We start from the raw sequence: 9,093 nt of genomic DNA, 5'->3' as shown, positions 1-9,093 counted from the left end.
GGGGGGGGGGGACTTTAATATATGACATTAAAGTCCATGTCATATATCAAGTAAAGTCCTTAAGTGTCAGTGGGATAATGACCATGTGGGGGGGGGGGGGGGGGTGTCAATGCAGAGCCGGATTGCTCAGGAGGTATCAGGGGGAGGCAAAGTCCTGATTATTTTGGGGGGCTTTCAGGTCTCATTGGAGAGGCAGATAGCAGTTGGGTAGAAGCTGTCCCTGTGACGGGAAGTCCTGGTACTGCAGGACATCAGTCTCCTGCCATCGGGGAGGAGGACCCTGACGAGTTTATGTCCTGGATGTCATACATCATAGATACAGTAAGGACACAAAGTGACAAACAGGAGTCATGAGGGAAAGTTGTGTTTGAAGCCCACTGTAGTGATCATCACAGGGATCAGAGTCTGAGGTCCCTTTAGTCGACTTCCTCGATGGTGGGGCCGTAGCAGCCGGCTCCTGCCTGCTCTCTGCAGCCCCCTGCAGGCGTTGTTGCTCCCTGGTGCAACTTGCCAAGGACGGCGTTACACACCTTCTCCAGCTCTTTCTGCTGGTGTTGGTACTCCTCTTTATCGGCCAGCTGGTTGTTCTCCAGCCAGGCGATGGCCTGGTCGCACTTCTCCACCGCCTTCCTCTGGTCCTCCTCGCCAATCTTGCCCTTCACGCTGTCATCCTGCACGCTGCTCTTCGCGTTGAAGGCGTACGACTCCAGGGAGTTCTTGGCGGCGATCCTCTCCCTCTGGAGCTCATCGTCAGCTTTGTATTCGTCAGCGTCCTGCACCATCCTCTCTATCTCTTCTCTGCTGAGTCGGCCCTTGTCGTTGGTGATGGTGATCTTGTTCTCTTTGCCGGTGCTTTTGTCCACCGCCGACACGTTCAGGATGCCGTTGGCGTCGACGTCGAAGGTGACCTCGATCTGAGGAACCCCTCTCGGCGCGGGCGGGATTCCCGCCAGGTCAAACTTGCCCAGCGAGTTGTTGTCCTTGGTCAGGGCTCGTTCCCCTTCGTAGACCTGGACCAGGACCCCAGGCTGGTTGTCGGAGCACGTGCTGAAGGTCTGGGTTTGTTTGGTGGGGATGGTGGTGTTGCGTTTAATCAGGGGTGTCATGACCCCTCCGGCTGTCTCGATACCCAGGGACAGAGGAGCCACGTCCAGCAGCAGCAGGTCCTGGAGGTTGCCCGAGGTTTCACCCGTGAGAATGGCGGCCTGGACGGCGGCGCCGTACGCCACCGCCTCGTCCGGGTTGATGCTCTTGTTGAGCTCGCGGCCGTTGAAGAAATCCTGCAGGAGCTTCTGGATTTTGGGGATTCGGGTGGAGCCTCCCACCAGGACGATGTCGTGGATCTGGGCCTTGTCCATTTTAGCGTCCCTCAGCGATTTCTCCACCGGCTCTAACGTCCCCCTGAACAGGTCGGAGCACATCTCCTCAAAGCGAGCCCTGGTGATGGAGGTGTAGAAGTCGGTGCCCTCGAACAGAGAGTCGATCTCGATGCTGGCCTGGGAGCTGGAGGACAGCGTTCTCTTGGCCCTCTCACACGCTGTGCGCAGCCTCCTCAAGGCTCTCTTGTTGTGGCTGATGTCCTTCTTGTGTTTCCTCTTGAACTCCTCCACAAAGTGGTTGACCAGGCGGTTGTCAAAGTCCTCACCGCCCAGGTGAGTGTCTCCAGCTGTGGCTTTCACCTCAAAGATGCCGTCGTCGATCGTCAGGATGGACACGTCAAAGGTTCCCCCTCCCAGGTCAAAGATCAGGACGTTACGTTCGCCCGATTTGCCTTTGTCCAGACCGTAGGCGATGGCGGCTGCTGTGGGCTCGTTGATGATCCTCAGCACGTTCAGGCCTGCGATGGCGCCTGCGTCCTTAGTCGCCTGCCGCTGGGAGTCGTTGAAGTAAGCCGGGACTGTGATGACTGCGTTGGACACCTTCTGGCCCAGGTAGGCCTCAGCAGTCTCTTTCATCTTCACCAGGACCATGGAGGAAATCTCCTCAGGGTTGAAGCATTTCTCCTCCCCTTTGTAGTCCACTTGGATTCTGGGCTTATCTCCGTCTCCGACCACCTTAAAGGGCCAGTGCTTCATGTCCGCCTGCACCACCGCATCATCAAACTTTCTTCCGATCAGTCGCTTTGCGTCAAACACGGTGTTGCTGGGGTTCATGGCCACCTGGTTCTTGGCTGCGTCTCCAATGAGTCTCTCGGTGTCTGTGAAGGCCACATAGCTGGGGGTGGTCCTGTTGCCCTGGTCGTTGGCGACGATCTCGACCTTTCCGTGCTGGAAAAGCCCCACACAGGAGTAGGTGGTGCCCAGGTCGATGCCAATCGCTACACCTTTAGCTGCACACATCGTGCTGGAGATGGCTGCCTGTGGAAAAACATGGAAGAACAGTTTAGCAACTAAAAATGATGACATTTATGCTACAACACATGAAAACATACTCACAGTACACATTTCACAGGCTACAATATTATTTAACATCACGGGGTTTGTTTAAATTCATCACACCTACACTATACTATTATTATTAATTAAGTTTATTTGTATAGCCCTAATTCACAAGCATGTCCCAGAGGGCTTCACAGCAAATATGTCTAGCTAATTCTAGCTGACACAGCAGTAGCAAATTACAGAATAATGATAACACATTGAACAATTGATAGAGAAATATAGAAAATATAGAAATATAGGAGAGAGCAATATACTACAATAGTACATACAAGTAATTACTTCTCGTGTCATGTGCATGATTAGGGTGATGTTAAATATTCTCATCCAAATTCTGTGCTTAATTACACACGATGATGCATATCAGATAACACTTCACAAGTCAATACTGTCCACAACATTTAGAGTAGTTATATGGAACTAATGAGGAACTAACTATTAGTTAATTGTCAGTTCATGAGCAGAGTAACTGATCATCATTAGTTAATGATATTGAGAGATGAGACGTCAGTTCTTGACTAACCAAAATGTCATAATTCAGTAGCTACTCTACCCGCCACCACACTGATAGTCCCACTAAATAAGAAAAGATCCCGAATCATGAGTCGTGTACTTACTCTGCTCTGTTAGAAGCGTCTGTCCTGTATGGAAGAGGGTTCTGCTTCTTATTCTTCTCTTGCTCCTCCGCGCTGTAGGATCTGCTCGAGTTGTAAATTGCTCTCTCTGGCTCGCTGCTTTATATACCCTCTCTGGACGCCTTCTGGCTGTTTCTAGACGCTTCACGCCGGTTCACGCCCCGCTGCGTCAAGTCAGCCACAATAAAAACGACAACTTCCGGTTATTACTTTCAAAATAAAACCATCGCTGACGAACAAATACTGCAAGTAAATATCACAAATATCATTACTTTTATTTTGAAAGCGGGACGGTCTTACTTCCGATATTAACGCTGACTAAATAACGCAGCTGGTGTTAACCATAGGTTTTAACCTAGGTCAGTGACGGTGACAGCAATGAATGTTCGAGATCCATCTGGAGTCGTGGAGCAAAACCCAGAGACACAGACACACTTTTTTTTTAATTTCTCCACTATATTTCTATGGTGATTCAAAATTTAATCACTATATTCATCCAGAGGCTGTACCTTCACAGCAACTCAATCATTTGGTTGTTTGTGGTGTTTAGTCATTACTTATGTATTCATTACTTATGAATAATGTTTATTTATTATTTATATTGTTTCCAGACATTACTTTAGCTCAAGGAAAATACTTTTGTATGGCCTTTGTATCATCATCATTTCAATTCCCTAGGTGGGCGGGTGAGCGGTTAGTCATGATTTTGATCACATTTTCATGATGTCACAATTGGTAAGGAGAGAAAGAGTTATGACATCACTGATGATGTCACTCATGTGATATTTGATTGATGACATCACTGATGATCAGTGTTGGGCAAATTACTTTCAAAATGTAATATACTACATATTACTAGTTACTTTCATTTGAAAGTAATAAGTTACTTTACAATATTACTTTCTGTGTAGAGTAACTCGTTACTTATTACACTACTTTTGCATTACTTTTACCAAAACAGCAGCAGCAGAATGACATCGCCGCCATGGAACCATCCCAAAACATTTTTTAAACCGCCTTGAAGTCAGTGTATCCAACAATCCAAAATTCTAAATGTTATTCTTTTCCTTTGTTATTGTCATCTGTAGTGGTTATTTGCATAAAAACACACAGTTTGATTAGGAAACTATTGTATCTTTTTAAAATATGTTTTGATTTTTGATTTTTTTAGCCTACTCAATTTGTAACTCGAGTTACTTGACAAAGTAACTGGTGTAATATTACTGAAATCCTATAAGTAATAAGCTATATTACTGAGTTACTGCTAAAAGTAATATATTACATGTAATATGTTACTTTTGTAATGAGTTACCCCCAACACTGCTGATGATGTCATTGATTTATGACACTCACAATAGATCTGAATAGAAATAGTTTTCACCCTTTATGAGTACAACATGATTAAGATCAACATGGGATTTGTTTACACTTGATGATTTAGCCTCTATTGGTGCGGGTTAAATTGACCTTTAAAATGTAATAATGGTAACCCACCTATATAGCTGTGTGAGGCTGGGCCAGTAGTAAGCCACTTCTGCACAAGCCAAAGGTTAGTGGCTTGAAGTACCAAAATAATTTATTCAGAAAATAATATAAGGCTATTTCTAGCCCCCCCCCCAAACGAAAACAAAACAAAACAAAACTCAATAGTTATGAAAACATGCCCTGAAATCAACATGACAACTAGCCACTCTGCCAACTAAAGTAGCCATATGGTTTTACATGATAGTTACTCCTCGGTCTAGTTTCCATGGTAATCTAGAATAAGGATGCTGTGTTGTTCCACTACATACTTGTCGTTACCATTAATGTAATTTGAGGCGTATAGTGTTCATGCAACATCTGCTCCTGAAGTTGATCCAAATTCTCACCTGGTGTACAGTGTCATAGGCTTGATTGTCCATGAGGGAGCAGCCTTGCACAACATCTTCATGGCTCCCCCATGAGCAAGCAAACATGGAGATGACAAGAAGTAGGCTAATGGCCACATCTCCCTGCTCTCTGCCACCCCCTCTGCATGGCCAACTTGGAGCCCAAGGATGCCCTGCCCTCAGTAAAGCCCCAAGCTCTGGACCTGGCTTTAACACTTCCATCTATCGTTGGTACACTATTACCACTGCTTCAAACTACTGCAGCTACTACTACTACTAAACTACTAAGTAACTAGTAGTAAAAGTAGTAGTAGTAGACTAGTTAGCTAGTTGATTTTTGGAAAATGGAGGAAGAGACCAAGGTCTAATCCTTGGGAGCATTTTGAGCTTGTGAAATGCATGATTTGTGATCAGAACCTGTCCTACTGCAATAATGCCTTATCAATGCTGGGACATCTTCACTTTGGTCTAAACGCCCTAATTGTTCATCATCTGATGGGGAAGCTGGAACCTCAGGTGTCCCTAAGGTATGTTTTTTGTTCCATTTGTTAATCTGTGTTTAAATTCATTCATGTATAAGGGGAAGTTTTGAAAATCACCTAAATATGATCCTACCAAAACAGACGTATAAAGGTGAATAGGATACAAAAATTAATTTGATTACTTACATTATGTCAATTATTTCTTGTAAGTTTTATGAAATTGTATGTTTCATTATGCAAATGAAGCATAAATATGCACTAATTTGCAAACAATTCCAGAACAGAGATCTGAACATTGGATAAAGCCAGGTTCAAAATTAGTTTCATTTTGTTGACATATTAGAGCCAAGGGTTTTTACAGAGGTAATTTTGGATATATATATACAGTATATTTTAATCACTGCATAAATACTGTCAAGTCATAAAAAACAAAAACAAAGAAACAATTGTCGTCGTTATATCAGACTATGAATGATATATGAACAAACCCCCTTGTTACAACCTTTGGCTCTAATATTGCAGATTTTATTTTTTAAAGGATGACTTCTTTGGTGTGTTTGATTTGAAGGTGGAATAGGAAGAAAATATTTTGTAATCTTGTTTTTTAACTTGGTAAATAGGCTACCCACATCCACAAATTCAAATAAACCATTATGTCTGTGTATGAAATGTGCGATACAAATAAACTTGCCTTGGCTTATTGGGCAAAAACGGATGCAAGGTCAATAGAGACAGTCTGCATGTCTGGGAACGCACACAAAATGTTAAACGGATGGCGCGCGAGTGGGGTAAAACCGCCCATATATCTCATGGGCTGACTCATCAAAAGATGATGCTGTGGCTCTAAACTACAGGTTTGGGGGTTCTAGAGCAGAACACAAGACGTCTGCTCAGATGTGCGTTTACTGCGGTGGTTAAACCCCTGATCGTGTCTGCCTGGGCTGGGCTATCAGCTAAAATCTAACTTTGCTGAATGGATAGAACGGGGGGTTTTACCCCACCCTGACCACGCCCCCAGCCAGGCTGAGCCAGCTAAACCAGCGTCTATGACGAGACGTGGCCTCAACCTATGGGATCACGCTCCTGTAGGCTATGTACAAGCTGACTGAAGCTCACTGAAATGTACTTTGTGTGCACGGACTGTGGATGACATTTTAGTGAGCCTCAGCCAGCCTGTACATACAGGAAGGAGCGTGACCCCTTTGACCTTGCACAATATTTTTTGCACAAATGTCCAGAGCTACGATGAGGAACAGCATGGATTGTGCTGAGAAAGAACTCTACCATTCAACGTCATTAGTAGGGCTAGACTTTAAAAAAAGTGTGAACTGTCCCTTTAATGTTCATGGGACAGATGGATGGACGGACAACCCAGAAACATACATGTAATGCCTCTGGCCACCACACGGCGGAGGCATATTAAGTTTCATGTATCATCAGTTTGTGATGTTTAAGTGTTGCAATTTACTTTTTGGCATCCCCAAATTTCTCTCAACCTGCCTCAGCTACTACAGCGAGTGTTTCCTACATTTCCCAGAATGCCACCAGAGAAGAGGGTTAAACACGTGATTTAGGATGGATCTTTCCCTCTACATTGAAATGACTCCTGTACACAACACCGGGCCACTGCTATGAACTTTACTGTGCTGCTGCTGCTGCTGCTGCTAAAACACACATTTTAAAACTCTACGTGCAATGTCTTTCACTTGAACACCACTCAGTCATCCGAGGCGCGCACACACTCAAACCTGTAGATTTAATTTATTAAGGTGAACAATTTATGTTACACATCCTTCATGTACATAATAAATCAAACAGGGAAAAGAAAATATAGTGTTACCATAAACCTCTTATTATTAAAACCTTCCTTTTTTGTTTGTTTTTTACAAAAGACAATTAATTTGTTATTGACACCATTTACAACTCGTTTTCATATACAGGAGAGTGAGTGCGGTTTAGTTGTACAAGGATGATTCTGGAGAGTGGAGACCCCCCCCGCCCCCCTCCAAAAGAAAAAGAAAAGGGGGAAAAAGATGTATTTATTTTTGCAATGAAACATAAATTATATTTACATATTTCCGTTATCTACTGTGTCCCTGCAGTTTTAATTCATGATCTACCCAGAACACCATAATTAAAAACACTTTATGCTCCGACAGGCCTGCTTCCTGGGTGACCGACATAATTTGAACCGATGCTGTATATTTGTCTTAGTAGTTGCGCCCCATCTCGGCTGAAGGCAACATCACCCAGTTGCCGATGCATCGTCACTTTTAATACCCCCTTCACACCAAGGATCCAACCAGGGTTATTCCCAGGTCGCTTTTAACCCAGGTTGCCCAACTCGGCTTGGACCAGGGTCGGATAATTTCAGTGCAATCTGGGAATCCATCGTTTATGTAGGCGTGTACACAGTATATATATATATATATATATATATATATATATATATATATATATATATATATATATATATATATCTCGCTATTATCCAGATTTTCTTCGACCATGCCGACAGATTTTCATGCAAATCAAAACTGTCTTGAGAGAGTAATTGTAATGTGAATGGCACCACCCGGGTTACTATTGTTGGAGAAGAGACATATTGTAGCGATCCTGGGTCTCGATGTATAAAAGCAGCACGTTGGTACTTGGCCAAGGGGATTGTCCCTTTGGTCCGATGGTTAACGTGTTGGGCTTGTATGTGAGAGACCTCGGGTTCGAAACCAGCCTCGCCTGTGCTGTTACAATATTTAGTATAGCATCACAAGATGCATCACTGTATGTATATCACTCCGCGCGCTTCACAGCTGTTCATGTTCTAATGTAACGTTGATTTAGGCAGTGTTTTTCTGTGCACAGTAGCACCGGCGATATGGATACATTTGACCTTAAATGTGAACGGTATTAAAGCTGAAATCATCTGTGCTAACCTCAAAGTAGCTAGCTTAGCTAGCTTGCGGTCGGGAAAAACAGTTCACCTGTTGCATGGCAACACTTAGTAGTGTTCGTGCAATCCTGAGGGAACTGTTTTTGTTGGCAGAGACAACGGACACAAATCATCCGTCTCAAATTACTTAGAAAATACTATTACTTGAAAAGCTTTTACAACGTGTATGAAATCAATGCCTTGTGCCTACGACAGAATCACAGCACTCCCTCTCTTAAATACTAGGCTAATTCTTTACGCATCGGACCCGGGTTGTGACCCAGGGCCCGTCTGAGCTGTCATGAGCAGGCATTAACCCGTGTTGACTGACTTTAGTGAGAATCTACAAAAGGAGGGTTGAACATGTTGTCAAGTGACCCTGGTCTGACCCGGATCGTTGGTGTGAAAGTGGTATTGGTCTTTAGAATTCCCCAAAAATAACCTGCTAAAATCCTCTCAACAGCAGGCCCAAGAGGGACTTTTACCATGACCAACTTTTAACACCGGGCCAAAACCAGTAATCTACACAGTACAGCCCAACCGCTCCGTTATCTCGAAGTAGCAAAAAGAAACGCAGAATGGCTGGTGGGGAAGCAGAGAGACACGTATACGTGGTAAGGTCAGTTGTGGTTATCCCTGGAGTGGAAATCAGACTCCCTGAAGCCAAAGGACAAAGACCATCTAAACGGTGCAAGTGGAAACCCAGACCTTAGACTTAAACAGGAAGAAAACTGTTAC

General features: G+C 44.1%; 1 pseudogene across 1 annotated transcript; it reads right to left on the bottom strand.

Annotated features, from left to right (window-relative positions):
* Nucleotides 1-416: 416 nt before the first annotated feature.
* Nucleotides 417-2,339, bottom strand: LOC310794613 (heat shock 70 kDa protein 1 pseudogene; annotated as a pseudogene). The gene has a single exon. The product of its transcript is annotated as a heat shock 70 kDa protein 1 pseudogene (transcript).
* Nucleotides 2,340-9,093: the final 6,754 nt, after the last annotated feature.

Source organism: Poromitra crassiceps (assembly GCF_964638095.1).
Source record: "Poromitra crassiceps genome assembly, chromosome: 20".
NCBI lineage: Eukaryota > Metazoa > Chordata > Actinopteri > Beryciformes > Melamphaidae > Poromitra > Poromitra crassiceps.
This window is presented reverse-complemented; position numbering and strand designations above follow the sequence as displayed.